This window comes from Narcine bancroftii, chromosome 4 (assembly GCF_036971445.1).
Source record: "Narcine bancroftii isolate sNarBan1 chromosome 4, sNarBan1.hap1, whole genome shotgun sequence".
Classification (NCBI taxonomy): domain Eukaryota; kingdom Metazoa; phylum Chordata; class Chondrichthyes; order Torpediniformes; family Narcinidae; genus Narcine; species Narcine bancroftii.
The window spans coordinates 7466940-7483561 of record NC_091472.1 but is presented as its reverse complement, the minus strand read 5'-3'; the positions used below and the strand labels follow the sequence as shown (position 1 = coordinate 7483561).

General features: G+C 45.0%; 1 long non-coding RNA gene across 2 annotated transcripts in view; it reads right to left on the bottom strand.

Annotated features, from left to right (window-relative positions):
- Positions 1 to 5150: 5150 nt before the first annotated feature.
- Positions 5151 to 16622, bottom strand: part of LOC138759774 (uncharacterized) — a 29563-nt gene continuing 18091 nt past the window's right edge. For both annotated transcript variants that reach the window (XR_011355077.1, XR_011355078.1), the window contains exons 2-3: positions 15256 to 15457; positions 5151 to 6463 (exon numbers count right to left, since the gene is read on the bottom strand). This is a non-coding gene — a long non-coding RNA (uncharacterized lncRNA). The remainder of the gene's footprint in view (positions 6464 to 15255; positions 15458 to 16622) is intronic.

Below are 16622 nucleotides of genomic sequence, written 5' to 3'. Positions count from 1 at the left end.
CAATAAAGGCTGAGATCCCTAGTCTCCTCCCTCAATTCCAGCCTTGGATTGGGGTCAGAGGTTGTACACTAGAGGTTCCAGGATATTAAAGTCTTTGGCCATGTGTTTCGTGTCTGGGCTTGGTTATTGATCGAGCTACAGATAGGGTGGACAGCCACTGCCATTTTCCCAGGGCAGGAATAACAAACACTAGAGGAGATGTGTAGCATGTAAAGGGAGGGACCTTTAGGGAAGACACCAGGGGTACCTTTTTGACTCAAGAGTGTTGTGGGTGCCTGGAGTACCTTGCTGGGGATGGTGGTGGAAGCTGAAACAATGGGGGGAATTAAGAAACTCTTAAACAGGCACATGAATGGAAGAAAAATAGAAGGTTACGAGGTAGGGAAGGTTTGGTACCTTTTTTTAAGGAATATATGGGTCGGCTTAACATCAAGGGCCAGAGGGCCTGTACTGTGCTGTAGTGTTCTATGTTCTATATTACATGGTTAAAGTATTATTATGTGACTATAAAAAGGAATCTTGAACCTTTGACTGAACTATTACAAAGTCACTTTTTCCTGCACTGGGAATATTTATTCTCAATCAATTATAATCTCGATTTCACATAATTTAACGTATGATATTTTAGCTTTTTTTTTAACAAAGTACCCATTCGGCTGCAGCAAGAATTTCCGTGCATCTGCTTTGTACAATGTGTACGACAATAAACTGATTAAATTTGTCACTGGGAAGTGTTGTCTGCTCCACACTGACCTCAAGTGCTCAGCTCCTGGATCTGCAGGACACTCTGTGTGGGAAATGGCCTGTGGCGCCACCCTGGGGTTGGCCAAAGCAATTACAACTGGAAATAGCGTCAGTTTCTCACCCCCCGGAGGCTTCCTGACCTGCTGAGTGTTTCCAACGATTCTGCCAGAGGGAAGGCACCCTATAGATTTAAGGTAAGAGAAGAACAAAGAGAGAACATAGAATATTACAGCACACTTGAGCCCACGATGTTGCACTGACCTACGTAAACCTACTCCCCAACAATATCAGATTTCAGATTTGTTGTCCGAGTGCATACATGACAACACCTGCAACCCAGAGATAGATTTTCCCCCAGGCACGGCAGAATTACCCTAATTGGCAGTGTAAAAATAAACTGTACACAGCGTGAACATGGAAACAATCAAAAGAACTGTAAACAGATAACAAATGCAAGCTGTTAAGAGCCCAAAGGACCTATTAACCCAGCAGCGATAGACATTCACCAAGACAAATGGTTATTTAAACAAAAGTTCCTTTAATTATCTTTAAACATGAGTTTTTCGTTGAGGAGTCTGATGGTGGAGGGGGAGCAGCTGTTCCTGAACCTGGTGGTGTGAGTCTTGTGGCACCGACAGCTCCTTTCTAATGGCAGCAACAAGAACAGAGCGTGTGCTGGGTGGTGCGGGTCTTTGATTATTGCTGCTGCTCTCCGATGGCAGCATTCCCTGTAGATGTGCTCAATAGTGGGGAGGGTTTTGCCTGTGATGTCCTGGGCTGGAGTGATTTATGGTCAGGGGTATTGTGTCCCCGTACCAGACCATGATGTAGCCAGTCAGCACTTTTCCCACCATACCCCTGTCGAAATTTGCCAGGGTTTCTGGTGTCAGACCAAACATCCCCAAACTCTTGAGGAAGTAGAGGCACTGACGTGCTTTCTTCACGATGCCATTGTCTGGGAAAAATCCTTCAAGATAGTGACTCCCAAGAACCTAAGCGTGCTCTCCCTCTCCACCTCTGATCACTGGACTGTACACCTCTGGCTTTCCCTTCCTGAAGTCAACAATCAGGCCTGAGTTTTGGTGACATTGAGTGCAAGGTTATTGTTGGTGCACCATTCAGCCAAGTTTTCAACCTCCATCCTCTCCGCTGACTCATCTCCTTCCTTTATACAACCCACTACCGTGGTATCGTTGGCAAATTTGTAGATGGTGTTCTTATCGTACTGAGTCACAGAGTCGTAGGTGTAAAGTGAGTAGAGCAGGGACTAAGAACACAGTCCTGTGGTGCTCCAGTACTGATGGAGATTGTGGAGAAGTTCATATGAATCCTCATTGATTGTGGTCTGGAGGTGAGGGAATACAGGATCCACTTACTCAGTGGGGTGTTAAGCTCCCAGGTCTTGGAGTTTGCTGATCAATTTTGAGGGGATGATGGTGTTAAATGAGAAACTGTAGTCGCCAAAGAGCATCCTGATGTATTCATCTTTGCTGTCAATGTGTTCCAGGGCTTCCATCTAACCTTTCCATCGCTCACACCCATATCCCTCCATTTTTCTTACATCCACGGCCATTCAGCCCAACTTGTCCATGCCAACCAAAATGTCTTACCCACAGTAGTCCTACCTCACTTAGTTTGGTCCGTATCCATCAATCAAAGCATGTTTAAAATGTCCCTATTGCACCAGCCTCCACACACCCTCTCCCCTCCAGCAACTCCCCCACCCCTCCATCACGCACTCCCTCCCCTCCATCTACATCTCCAGCAGTCTGGGGAGAGTTTTAAACATTTAGATGTTATATTTCGACGTATAGAATGGAAACTGTCCATTTTGGCCCACGAGCGCGTGGTGCACAATTACACCCAGTCAGCCTACAACCCCGGTATGTTTTGAATGGTGGGGGGGAAACTGGAGCACCAGGGAAAACCCACACAGACATAGGGAGGACATACAAATTCCTTACAGACGGCGCTGGATTCGAACCCCAGTGCTGATCGTTGGGGGTGGAACTGCTACACTAACCATACCACCAACAAATTCAAGGACCTGGTCACATTCTCATCTCCATCCTCCATTTGAGCAGAAGATGCATGTACTTGAGAATGAAACATGGAAACATAGAAGATAGGAGCAGGAGTAGGTCATTCGACCCTTCGAGCCTGCTCCGCCATTCAACGAGATCATGGCTGATCTTAAAGTTCATTACCCCATCCCCGCCTTCTCTCCGTAACCTTTAATACCCTTATACTGAAGAAATAGATCTAATTCCCTCTTAAATATATTTAATGAACCTGCCTCCACTGCCCTCTGTGGCAATGAATTCCACAGATTCACCACCCTCTGGGTGAAGAAATTCCTCCTCATCCCGGTCCTAAATGGTTTGCCTATTATCCTCAAACCATGGCCCCGGGTTCTGGATTTTCCCATCCTTGGAAACATCCCATCTGCATCCATCCTGTCCAGTCCTGCCAGAATTTTATAGGTCTCTATGAGATCCCCTCTCAATCTTCTAATGAACCTCCAGTTTAAGGAGGGTTTCTTTCCTGGTGTAATCAGACTCTTGAATGGACCTCTCATTTATTCAAGATGTTGCTCTTGCAATGTTAACCATTCTTTCCTCTACATCCTCCCCATTTTCTTTATCACACTGCACCACAGATGCTGTGACTGACCTTAACAGCGCACCCGGTGACTCACTGTAACACCCCACCCCGCACTCTGTGTCTCACTGTAACACCCCACCCCGCACTCTGTGTCTCACTATAACACCCCACCCCGCACTCTGTGACTCATTGTAACCCCCCCACCCCGCACTCTATGACTCCCTCTAACACGACACTGCACTGTTATTTTAGCATTGCACTCCCAACTGCACTCAATATAAATTGACGCCTGAATAGCACAAAACACCAAAACCTTTTCAAGGTAGCTCGGTGCCACCAAGGAATCCTTCACAAAGCTGGATATCTTAATACTCCATTAAACTTCTGCAGGAGCGCTGTGGAAAGTGCACTGACTGCAACTCAGCCTGGTTTGGGAATTTGAGTGCACAGGGCTGCAGAATGCTTCAAACCCAATCATGTCCATCACAGGCTCCAAACTCCGGCTCATTGTAGTCATATCTGTGAGGCGCTGCCTCAAGAAGGAGACCCCCATCACCCTCTTCTCACTGCTCCCTTCAGGCTGAAGTTGCAGAAGCCTGATGATCAGCACCTCTAGGCTCAACAACAGTTCCTTTCCAACAGTTATCGCGCTCTTATACGTCCCCTTGGTATTCAAATCTTAAATTACTCTGGGACAACAAAAACACCTTGTCTGCACTATTGAAATTACTTTTTAAAAAATCTTCTATTAACTGTAATGGTGAATATTTATTATCTAGCTTTGTCACACTGCACCACACATACTGGCCATTTGGCCCATCTAGTCTGTGCTAAACTATTATTCAGCCTAACCCCACTGACTGCACCCAGATCATAGCTCCCTCACACCTCTCCCATCCACATACTGTTCAAAATATTTTTAAATCTTAAAATCGACCTTGCGTTCACCACTGCAGCTGGCAGCTCGTTCCACACCCCCACCCCTCTCTGTGTGAAGAGATCCCCTCCTAATATTCCTTTTAAACTTTTCTCCTTTCACTCTTAACCCATGTCCTCTGATTTGTATCTCACCTACCCTCAGAGGAAAAAGCCTGCTTGCATTTACTCTGCCTGTCCCCCTCTTAATGTTGTATACCTCTATCAAATCTCCCCTCATTCACATTCCAGTCTTAACCTGCTTAACGTTTCCTTGGAGTGAAACACAAAAGTCTGCAGATGCAGTGAATGTCGTAAAAACACACAGAAATGCTGGAGGATCTCAGCCGGTCTGTCAGCATCCATAGGAGGTAAAGCTATATCACCGATGTTTCGGGCCTGAGCCCTTCTTCAAGATATGAAAGAAAACAGCAAGGCTTTCGGAATAACAACTGAAGACTGGGTGGGGGTGGAGTCCGGACCAACAAAACGTGTTAATCAGATAGGATAAGAGAAAAGGTGAGAATTGATTTTGAGTCCGAGAAAGGAGACAGAGGGAAAGGGATGAGAGAGAGGGGAGGGGGGAGGGTTGTGGGAAGGTGACGGGGTGGGGGTGGGGTGGGGGGGGGAAGAAGAAGGACAGGGTTTAACAGAAACCAGAAAAGTCAATGTTACTGACATCCAGTTGGAAGGTGCTCAGATGGAAGACGAAGTGTTGTTCCTCCAATTTGCAAGCAGTCCCAGTCTGGCCGTACATGGGGACCATGGGAAGAAATGTCGACAAGCGAATGGGATGGAGAATTGAAATGGGTGGTGTTACAAACTCACAAAATCTTATTAGTATTAATAAAGGAACAACGAAAGAAAATTAACCAGACAATGGAAAATTCTAAATAATAGGTTTTTTTATTAAACTATCAATAACAAAATTTCTTACTTATCTCTCTGGAATAACATGCGTGCTTGTGTGTGTGCGTGCATGCGTGAGTGTGTGTATGCGCGCGCGTGTGTGTGCATGTGTATGTGTGTGCGTGTGCGTGTGAGTGTGTGTGTACGTGTGTGTGTGCGCATGTGTGTGTGCGTGTGTATGCATGTGTGTGCGCGCGTGTGTGTGTGCGTGCGTGTGTGTGTGCACGTGCATCTGTGTGTGTGTGTGTGTGTGTGTGTGTGTGTGTGTGTGTGTGTGTGTGTGTGTGTGTGTGTGTGTGTGTGTGTGTGTGTGTGTGTGTGCATGTGTGTGAATAAAGTCCAAGCTATTACAGGTTGAGCTTGATTCTGAAAAAGTCCATTTTAAAATCCAGTTTCAAACATTTTGTTGAACTTAGGGATCTTTTTAAATTGCAGTTCAGAAGTTATTATGAAGCACTTTTAAACATTATAGCTTCAGACTTTAAACTCTCAACTTTCTTTTGTAAAGCTGTTTTCAGGCCAACATTTCTTCATATGAGTGGTTTCTCAAACTTCCTCTTATCTTGTCTAACAGTTATGGAGTTTGTTTTCCACGTTATTTATTTCTTAATCACAGCCTGGTTTGGGGCCATCAATACCTCTGAGTGGAAGACCCTGCAAAAGGTAGCGGATGCAGCCTGAGACCTTGCAGGCAAAACCCTCCCCACCATCGAGAACATCCTCAGGGAACGCTGCCGTCGGAGGGCAGCAGCGACCATCAACCAGAACACGCTCTGTTCTCGCTGCTGCTCTTTTATTAGGGGCAGTCGGAGTGGATATTACATTTAAAATGCCATTTTTGGGGTTCCTCCTTTTATTAAAGAGAACACAGGCAGTTTTCCTTCTTTTAAAGGGATTGGTGGCTAATTTTCAATCCTGTTAATACAGGATGGCGTTCTCTTCAACTTCTGATCCATAAATATCTGATTTCGATAATATATTCCATGCAGGTCTTTCAGGTCATATGGCATCATATTAGCCTTTCAGGTCCTTCATGCTAAAAATTTAATCTTTGTCTTCCCAAAAGTAAAATCAAAGCAATTGTCTTTGTTTGATTCTTTTCTCCGGCTTCTGAGTCGCTGAGGACGGACCAGGCCAATGTTTTATAAGTAAACAGATCAATGTTCTCAGTCCATTGTTCTTTCCATCTCTCTGCTTCAACTGTGGTCACAGCAGACTTCTATCTCTGAAAGAACCTCTCTCTGTGTCTTTAAAATGCAAATGTCTTGTCTTTATGCCCCTGAAACCAATCCTGCAAAATACAGTTTAATGTTAAACTAACAATTAATCATAGCACATTCGTTACAGTGGCCACCAGAAGGTCCACGCTGCTGTGACAGAAAGAGCAGAGATGCTCAACAAAGCGATCTCCCAGTCAACGCACAGTCTCTCTGAGGTGAAGGAGACCACAACGGGAGCACCGGGTGCAGAAGACGACCCCTGCAGATTCACAAGTGATTTGGAAGGTCTGCTGGGGCCCTGAATGGTGGTGAGGGAGGAAGTGTGGGTGCTAGTGGGACGATAGATGGGGATGGAGGAGAGGGGTTCCCGCGGAAGGCAGAGTGGGGAGTCCTCAAAGTTTCATACAGCTTCACCTTAACATCTCAGCCCCTCTATCAATATTTTGATTTATGAAGGCCAATGCGCCAAAAGCTCTCTTTACAACCTTTTCATGGAATTATGTATCTGTATTCCCATATCCTTTGGAGCCACCACACTCCTCAGTGCCCGACCATTTACCGTGTATGTCCTACCTTGTATTGTCCTTCCAAAGTGCAGCATCTCACACTTGTCTCCATTACATTCCATCTACTATTCTACTTTTCCAGCTGGTTCAGATCCCCCTGCCAGCTTTGAAAACCTTCCTCCCTGACCAAGACACCTTAAATCTTTGTGTCATCTGCCAATATCGATCTTTTAAATTTATTATCTCTTTCTGTGCTGGGTGATGCAGATGTGCGATGGAAAGTGTGCTGACCGACTGCATCACAGCCTGGTTTGGGGCCATCAATACCTCTGAGTGGAAGACCCTGAAAAAGGTAGCGGACGCAGCCTGAGACCTCGCAGGCAAAACCCTCCCCACCATCGAGAACATCCTCAGGGAACGCTGCCGTCGGAGGGCAGCAGCGACCATCAACCAGAACACGCTCTGTTCTCGCTGCTGCCATCGGGAAAGAGGTACCGGTGACACAAGACTCACACCACCAGGTTCAGGAACAGCTGCTACCCCTCCACCATCAGACTCCTCAACAACAAACTCAATCAGGGACTCATTTAAGGACTCTGATTTGTGCACTTTATATTCAATTTTTAAACTCTCTCCGTATTGCACATTTTGTTCATATTTCTTAACTTGTTGCATTTCTCTCTTTTGTACACATACCTTTCCTTGAGTACAGTTCTTTGCATTAAGTAGAAGTAGAAATTTTCCCTGGCCCGCAGGAAAAAGTATCTCAGGGTTATATGTCATGTCATGTATGTGCACTTTGAACTTGATCTAATCTTTCTCTCTGGAGTTCACCTTTTTGAAAGTAACAGTACCCGTTCAGCTGAGGTATGTAATAATTTTGGAAATGCACAACAATAAAGTTATTCTCATTACAGGCGCTCCTCAACTTACGATGGGGTTACGCTCAGGCGACCCCATCGGAAGTCAAGAAAGAATTCCGCACCTCTTTTTTTTATCATTTCATTTGGAATACCTTTAATCCACACTGGAAACAACCATGAATGTCCACAGCTGGGCATGACGAATGCTTGAAGCATTGAACTAAAATGAATGGCTAGTTGATGACGATGACCGACGACACACACGGGCAGTTAGTAGGCAGGGTGGGTTGTTTACAGGGCACTCGTTCACGTGATTGCGACAGAGACGGCCAGATTGGTTGAGTCAGCACCGCGATATTCTCGCGTGATGCCGCCATCGCACAGCATCGCGAGAGAGAGTAACGAACCACATATCGCAAGGGCAGGAGCAGGTCGGAATTCAAAAGTGAAAGTACGGATTCGGACCATCATAACCCGGAAAACAATGGTGTATCTGTGTGACTCTGCTGACACCTGCTGGAGAAAGGATGGTAGTTCCATCACAATTCTCATTTGTTCAGATTTATTGTCAGGACATCACATACGAGCCTGAGATTCCTTTTTTCTGCAGGTGGGGCAGAATTACCACTTGTTAGTAGTGGAGAAATAAACTGCACACAGCGGATACGTAAATAAATAAAGGACTGTAAACAGATAACAAATGTAAACAAACCAATTGTGCAGTATAGAGAGAATTAAAAAATCAATAAAGTGCACAAGTAAAAGTCCTTAAATGAGTCCCTGATTGAGTTTGTCGTTGAGGAGTCTGATGGTGGAGGGGCAGCAGCTGTTCCTGAACCTGGTGGTGCGAGTCTTGTGACACCGATACCTCTTTCCTGATGGCAGCAGCGGGGACGGAGCGTGTGCTGGGCGGTGTGGGTCTTTGATGATCGCTGCTGCTCTCCGACGGCAGCGTTCACTGTGGATCAGTGGTTCTCAACCTTTTTCTTTCCACTCACATACCATTTTAAGTAATCCCTCGGCCATTGGTGCTCTGTGATTAGTAAGGGATTGTTTAAGGTGGGATGTGAGTGAGAAGGGAAGGTTGAGAATCACCGCTCTAGACCCAACTATTACTGAAATATTTTGCTTGAGAAAAATTGTCATTTGCCCATTTCCTTTGGAGTTCTGAAACCATGCACATAACGAGTCAATGAAGGACGATGAAAACAGTGGCTTTCAACCTTTTTCTTTCCACTCACATCCCACCATAATTAATCCCTTTCTAATCACAGAGCACCGATGGCATAGGGATTACTTGAAGTGGGATGTGAGTGGAAAGAAAAAGGTTGAAAACCACTGCTATAGATGTTCTTGATGTATCTGCTACCTTTTGAATGGCTTTACACTCAGGGGTATCGGTGTTTCCAGTCCAGACCATGATGCAACTAGTCAGCCCATTTTCTACCACACCTCTAGAAATTTGCCAGGGTTTCTGATGTCATACCAAACCTCCACAAACTCCCGAGGAAGAAGAGATTCTGACATGTCTTCTTCATGATGCTTTTAGTGTGTTAGGTTCAGGAAAGATCCTCTAAGATAATGACTTAAATTTGCTCATCTTCTCCATCTCTGATCCCCCAATGACCGCTGGATCGAACAACTCTGGCTTTCCCTTCCTGAAGTCAACAATCAGTTCCTAAGTTTTGGTGACATTGAGTGCAGGGTTCTCCATCTTCATCATTTAATACAGCCGATCACTCCACAGGGAGCCGAGAGAAAGGGAGAAATCAGGCAGATCTCCAAAAGCTTGGCTCGTTTTGGAGATAATGTTACCTGACTTGTCCTGGTCAGAGAGAAATGCAAAAGTTACACATCAAACGTAAAATTTAAATTAATACTGATAGGGGTTTTGCCGATTATGACCAGTCACAATCCCAAAATTCTACTGCCTTACAGTCCTGACCCTTCTCTCCCTGCAATCATTATCCTGTTCATATTGGCTTCCCCAAACAGAATCCTTCCTCTCGCTGTCCACACCACCCCCCTTCAACCCTTCCTCACAGCACCCAGTGACCTCCTCCTGGATAGACCTCTCACCCATTCCGTGTGTCCCCCTGGATAGACCCCTCCCCAACAGACCCATTGAGACCCTACCCATGATAGACTGCTCTTCCACATGATGTGACCCCCATTGTGTAGACCCATCCCCCAACCAGTTCAATTTCCCCCCCCCCCGATAGTCCCTGCACCTACAGCACCCTGTGTGATCCCTCTGTATAGATCCCTCCCCCACTCTCAGTTTGATCCCCTGTACTCCGCACAGCACCCACCTGTTCCTCAATCACCCTTCATTCTCCCATGTGTTGATTGATTGGAATCTTTACTTTCTCATTGAACCACGGTGAATGTGACATTAGCTTTAAACTTAGTGGTATCTTGTCAGTGAAGAACTGTTCCGCCTCTGACGGGGAACATTCTATCAATATACAGATTGGTGGAGCTGGTCTCCACTGCAATGAGTTTTGTTGCCATATACATTAGTGCAGTGCACAGATGGACCAACATTCTTGCTAGCCGCTACCACACAGGTACTTTGCAAAGGAAAGCAACTAAAATGCAATACATAATTGAATTAAAACAGGCAATAAATACAAGAGATAGATCATAAATATTTACAGCTATTCAAGTGCAAGATAAAGTGGTTTTGTAACAGCCCATAGACCGTGCCTCAGGCCGACACAGGAAATTGCCATCTAATGCGGCAACTGGCAAAGTGGCGTGCGGGCTGAAACGCCTGTTTCCATAGGCTGCTGGCAGAGGGGTGAAACTGGCCAATCACCGCCGGTGGATAGCAGGGGGCCCAATCGGTGCCCAGACATCCAAGGTAACCAATCAGCGGCTGGCCTGCTCAAGCCACGCCCCGGTGGTGATGCGGCCAAGCTGACTATAAAAGGCAGAGCTGCCACTAAATAAACTCAGTGTCAAATCCACTCTACTGGTGTGTGTGTGTGTGTCTTTCTTCTCCTGCAGATTCCAGCTACAGCCTTAGGGCTATAACCGTGACCTATAACCTATCTGTTGACAGCGACCTCACTACAGGTTCACAATAGGAAACGTGGCCGCCCTGCCTGTCTGGAATGTGTGTATTACAGGTGGTCATGTGTCCTCCCCATCTGAAACTTATTCAGAGGTCACCACCTGTTAGTCAAGGTTGGACTCCGGCCACCCATGAGTGCACACCTTGCCATTGACTAACTTAAATCAACTGGGGTCATTATTGGCTAGAAGCACAGATTAGCACTGCATATAACACCAACGCACAGCACATTCTCACACTCTGCTTCGTGGTCCAAGCCAGGTCACTACTGTGGACTTTGCTGGAAGTGTCGCAGGTAGGGTGTACGCTGCACTTGAGTTGAGCTGTTAGCATTGCAATAGAGTCAGCCGCATTGAGAGTATACAGAAACCAACTGCTCACCACGGACACGGGCGGCGCCGCTGATCTAATGCTCCTAGACCTCAGTGCAGCATCCGATGACACTGATCATGCTATTCTGATAGACCGTCTCCAGCAGGAGGCCGGCATCAATGGTGCGGAGCTGGTTTAAATCTTACCTCACTGACAGGGCTCTCATGACCAACATGGGCAACTACACATCAGTCTCAGCCACCCTGTCCTGCGGGGTACCGCAAGGATCCATCCTTGGCCTCATCGTTTCCTCCCTGTACAGGCTCCCCCTTGGCCACATTACGCAGAAACATGGCATCTCCTTCCACTGTTAGGCTGACGACGTCCAGTTCTACCTCCCACTGAAACCGGGTGACCAATCAAAAATCACCAACCTCACCAACTGTGTCGAAGATATAAAATGCTGGATGGCCCACAACCTCTTCCAACTTAATGAGACAAAATCTGAGATCATCCTATTCAGCCCCCCCTAATTTCGCCAAAAAGTTACACAACTCCCTAGGTAATCTCTCCACTCATATTAAACCCCATGTTAAATCCCTTGGAGTGGCTATTTGACCCTGCCTTCAAATTTGACACCATGGTGTAGGCCTTATTTTATTCCAGCTCCGCACTAGTGTTAAAATAAAACTCTACTTCTCACTCAAGGTCCTCGAAGGGGTTATTCACGCCCTTATCTTCTCACGCCTGGACTATGCTAGCTCGCTACTCACTGGGATTAGCCAGTCCTCCCTAACCCCTCCCTCCAATCGGTTCAGAATGCTGTGGCTAGGGTGCTGGCTGAAGAGGGTCCATATCATCCCAATTCTGGCCATCCTCCTGTGGCAGCTGGTGCGGCTCAGAATCGACTTCAAGGCCCTCAATGACCTTGCCCACCCCATATCTCCGATCTCCTTATGTTATAATCTGCTCCAAAGCAGCTCAGGTCAGCTACTGCAGGACATCTTCTGTTCCATGCACTAAGCGTACACAAAGGTGAGGTCAGGCCTTCACAGTTGCAGCCCAAAGACTGGAACAGCATTCCCCTGACCATTCAACTAGCCCCCTCCCTCAACTGCTTTAAACCCAGGTTAAAATTGTACCTTCTGTCGTTACCATTTAACGCCTGAAACCTGTTGTACGTTCCTAACCTCCGACAGGGCTGAACTATTCACTATTTATAATGCCTTAATCCATTGTTCTGTAAATAGTTCTACTAGTTTTGATCAATTGATTTGGTTTGTACTGCACTTTGGTCAATGCAAGTTGGAAAAAAAATGCTATATATATCAATGAAGAACTTGAACTTGAATGCCTGCAGAGAGCTGCAACCCAGTTAGTCAGGGAACAGGGATGTGTGTGTGTGTGTAAGAGTTCCTGTTTGTAGTGTGTGAGCAGGTCGAGAATAGGTTTAACATTATCAGAGTCCAACTAATGTCCGAGGTGAATGTCTATATTGTTGCTTAAGTGAAATAGTGATCGAGTACCGTTTGACGTTCTCCCCTGTTTGTTACCCATGTATTAATAAAAGTTACATGTGATTGTAACACTTGTGTCCAGACTCATCTCTCCATAAACCTACCGATCCTGATACTCTTCTCAACATGAGAGCAAAAGAGAAAACACTCCTTCTATGATTAACAAGGAAACCTGCAGAGTCAATACACAAAAGAGCTGAACAAACTCAGCAGGTCACACAGCATCCATATGAATTAAAAAGCAGTCAATGTTTTCATAAGACATAGGAGCAGAAAGAAACTATTTAGCCCGTCAAGTCAAGTTACATTTATTTATCGTTCGTACCATAAACCTTGCAGTGTACAGTGAAGACGAGAGAGCATTTCTCCAGACCGTGGAGCTGGTTATTTACGTGGCTAAATTACAACAGAAACTTTTTTATAAATAACCTATCACTTATAAATAGCATGTTACATATGCTAGCCCTGTGTCCCCCCGTTTCCCCAACCCCCCCTCAACTCCGGTGTTCAGAAGCCTCACAGTTTGGAGGGAAAAAAACTGTTTCGCAATCTGGTCATGAGGACCTGAACGCTAAGGTACCTCTTTCTTGGATGGCAAGAGGGAGAACAGATTGCAGGAGGGGTGTGTTGAGTCCTTCACAACGTTTATGGCTTTCCGCCAACAATAGCCATTATAAACGTACTGTGGTGAATGTCTGCCAAGCTGCCTGTCTCCCCTCTGGCGAGCCTTGCTGTACTGACATTAGCTGTGCATTACCTCTACTGTTAAGGACACTCCCCTTGGATATAACTGTATATGCACCTATTGTCTTTCATTATTGTACCATGAATTTCAGCTAATAAAAGCCATGATTATTGTTTGACCACTTCGTCTTTGTCTACTTCATCAACTGGCACTTCATGTCTTTCATGGCAGGGAGAGAGACCCCAATGATCCCCTCAACAGTCTTTGCTATCCGCTGCAGGGACTTGCGACCTGGGATGGTGCAGTTCCCGAACCAGGCGGTGATGCAGTTACATAGGATGCTCTTAATGCATCCCCTGTAGAATGTGATGTGGTGAGGGTGGAGGGTGGAAGCTGGACTTTCCTCAACCTCCACAGGAAGTAAAGGCATTGTTGGGCCTTCTTGGCAACGGATCTGGTGTTGGGGAACCAGGAGAGATCCCCCACCAGGTGCACGGCAAGGAATTTGGTGCTCTTGACTACCTCGATGGTGGAGTCATTGATGGTCAATGGAGAGTGGTTCCCCCCCAGGCTCTCCTGAAGTCAACCACCATCTCCTTTGTCTTGTTGATGTTCAGGTGTAAGTGGTTGTCTCTGCACCAGGCCATTAGTGATTGCACCTTCTTTCTGTAAACTGACTCGTCATTCTTGTTGATGAGCGCCACCACTGCCGTGTCGTCAGGGAACTTAGTGAGTTGATTAGAACTGTATCTCGTGGGCAGGGCCGGTTTTAAGCTTATTTCACCAATTTGATCAAATTGGGTCCCCTGCCTCAAGGGGGCCCTGTGCACGTGTTGGAGCCCAGGCCTTGAGCAGAGAACACTGTCACGGACTTCGTTTAAATTGGTAAGAAAATAATAATACTATAGGCCTTATAAACTGAGGGATTTGTCAGTGAACTCGTAAAGTTATTGCCCTTAATTGATCATATTATCTCAGTGAAATATTTTTAGGAAATACGTCTTCGATTAAGCTACTGGCTATAGGCCTCCTTTGTCTCCCTGGGCAAAACTTTCATGTTTCGTATTCATTTCACCCAGTAAGATAGATGTTTTCCGGAGCTGATGAAGCATCTCTTATTATTATCAAGATCAAAAAAAGGCTATAGGCTAATTAATAAGAGAACTTGACCTTTAATATGAGACTGAGATAGCGTTATGCTAGCCTAGGGCCTAGCCTATAGCCTAGGCTTAAGCAGTTAGCCTGAACATAAATAGCTTAGGCCCTAAGTGTAGAATTTCTGAAAATGTTAGTAATCGTAGATGGAATTGGTGAGGATAGTCGGATCTTGTAAAGATGAATAACCCCAAAGTTAAGTTAAAGTTGATCTTTACTAGGCTAGGTCGCTGTGGGGGTTATAGCCTACATCTTTACGAGCTGGTTTACAAGGTTATTCAGCTATAGGGGCATGTACTGTACATCTTGGGGTTATTCAACTTTACAAGATCCAGATATTCTTAGCAAGGCTGTCCTTGTCATTGTTTCATAATTTTTCAGTGGTTTGATTTAGTATCAAAATAGTACTGGGCCACTGTTACTAACTATGCTATTGCACTGCCAGGGATTAATATCACCTATTTCATGTTTTTGGTGATTTGGAACAGGTGCAGTTTAGCTTGACCGTGCAGAAATTGTTTCCTTCGGGGGCGAATTTCAACCATTACACACATCAGTTTTTCCGCCGATATTCTAGCCAAATATCTAGCGACAAACTAGCACTAGACATTTGACTAGAAAATCAGCTAAACAAAATGGCAAAATTAAATTGCTCCCCCCCCCACTGTTCTGGAATGTAACCTTAACTAATTAACCTAACCTAACCTAACTCACCTAACCGTTACTAAAAAAAAGGCAATTCTTACCTTATTCGAAGTTGTCGTCATTCAACAAATCCAGAATCGGTCGCTTGTTTTGCTGTTCGGTGGCGTCCACAAGTTGAGAGTTGGGTGCGTGGATCCAAGGTCAGCAGTTGACCTTGGAATAATGTAAAGCTAACGAGCAAAATGACTTGGGATTGACGCTGGTTTCTTACGATGTACCAAAAACGATGACAAGATTGTTCCACTGTTGGAATAACATAGACATGTTATCAGGGATGTCGAGTCCAATTTTACAACAAATTGCTAATGTCAAGTTTTTTGTGTATTTTTAAGTCTAAACATTTTAAAATATACTTTTTTTTTTACCTCTTTTACCTTAAAAATATAGCCCAGAGAATTAGCAAGCTTAAAATTTCTATGTCATTTTACATGGGAAGCTCAAGCAGAGATAGAGACAAAGGGCGCAAGTATTTAAGCGGCAACCAGAAACGAGCACTGGCCAAGGCTAAGGTAGCTGAAAATGAAAAACATAATGGCACTATCAGAAAACTCCTTGTCACTCCAACATCTTTGAAGCGCCCATGTATTGAGGATGAAGAAAACATAAACAATTCAGAAAATGACAATACAGCCTCGAGTCCAATTCCAGTTGATGAATACAATGTTGAAATTGATAACAAGTTAGAAAAGGATGACGCAGCTGTGAATCAAATTGAAGACCATCTCAATACACCAGAAGACAGTGCCAAAGCGGAAAGTCCACTTATAGCCGAAAAAGACCAAGCCCAAACATCACGCAATGATGGATCATCCATGAGTACAGTTGTAATTAACATTTATGATGACCCAGCCAACTGGCCAGCATATATACATCAAAATGTAAGAGATTATTTAACAATGAAAGGTCCTCCTATTCCAGTGAACAACTTTCCACGAAATGAAAAGGGATTGTGTTTTTCAAAGTTTCACTGTAAGAGGAGTGTGTTGAAAGACCTTGGATTATATATTTTCAGTCTGCCGATAGAATTTATTGCTTTTGTTGTAAACTTCTTAGTAAGAACACAACCAGCGCATTATCAACAAGTGGATTCAACAACTGGTCTAATCTTCATACAAGGTTGTGTGAGCTTGTAAATTCTAAAAAGCATTTGGAAGCCACATGGAGTTTCTGGGAGTTACACCAAAGACTTTGTAGTGGATCCACTAATTGACAAAGAATTTGAAATAATCGTTAATGAACATGCAAAACACTGGCAGCAAGTATTCAAAAGGCTAATGGCAATAGCGCAGTTCCTTGCTGAGAGAAATCTAGCATTTAGAGGAACAGAGGAGAAAGTCAGTAATGAGAGTGTACACAATGGTGGAAACCTTTTAGGTCTTGTTGAGCTGTTTGGAAAGTTTGACCCTGT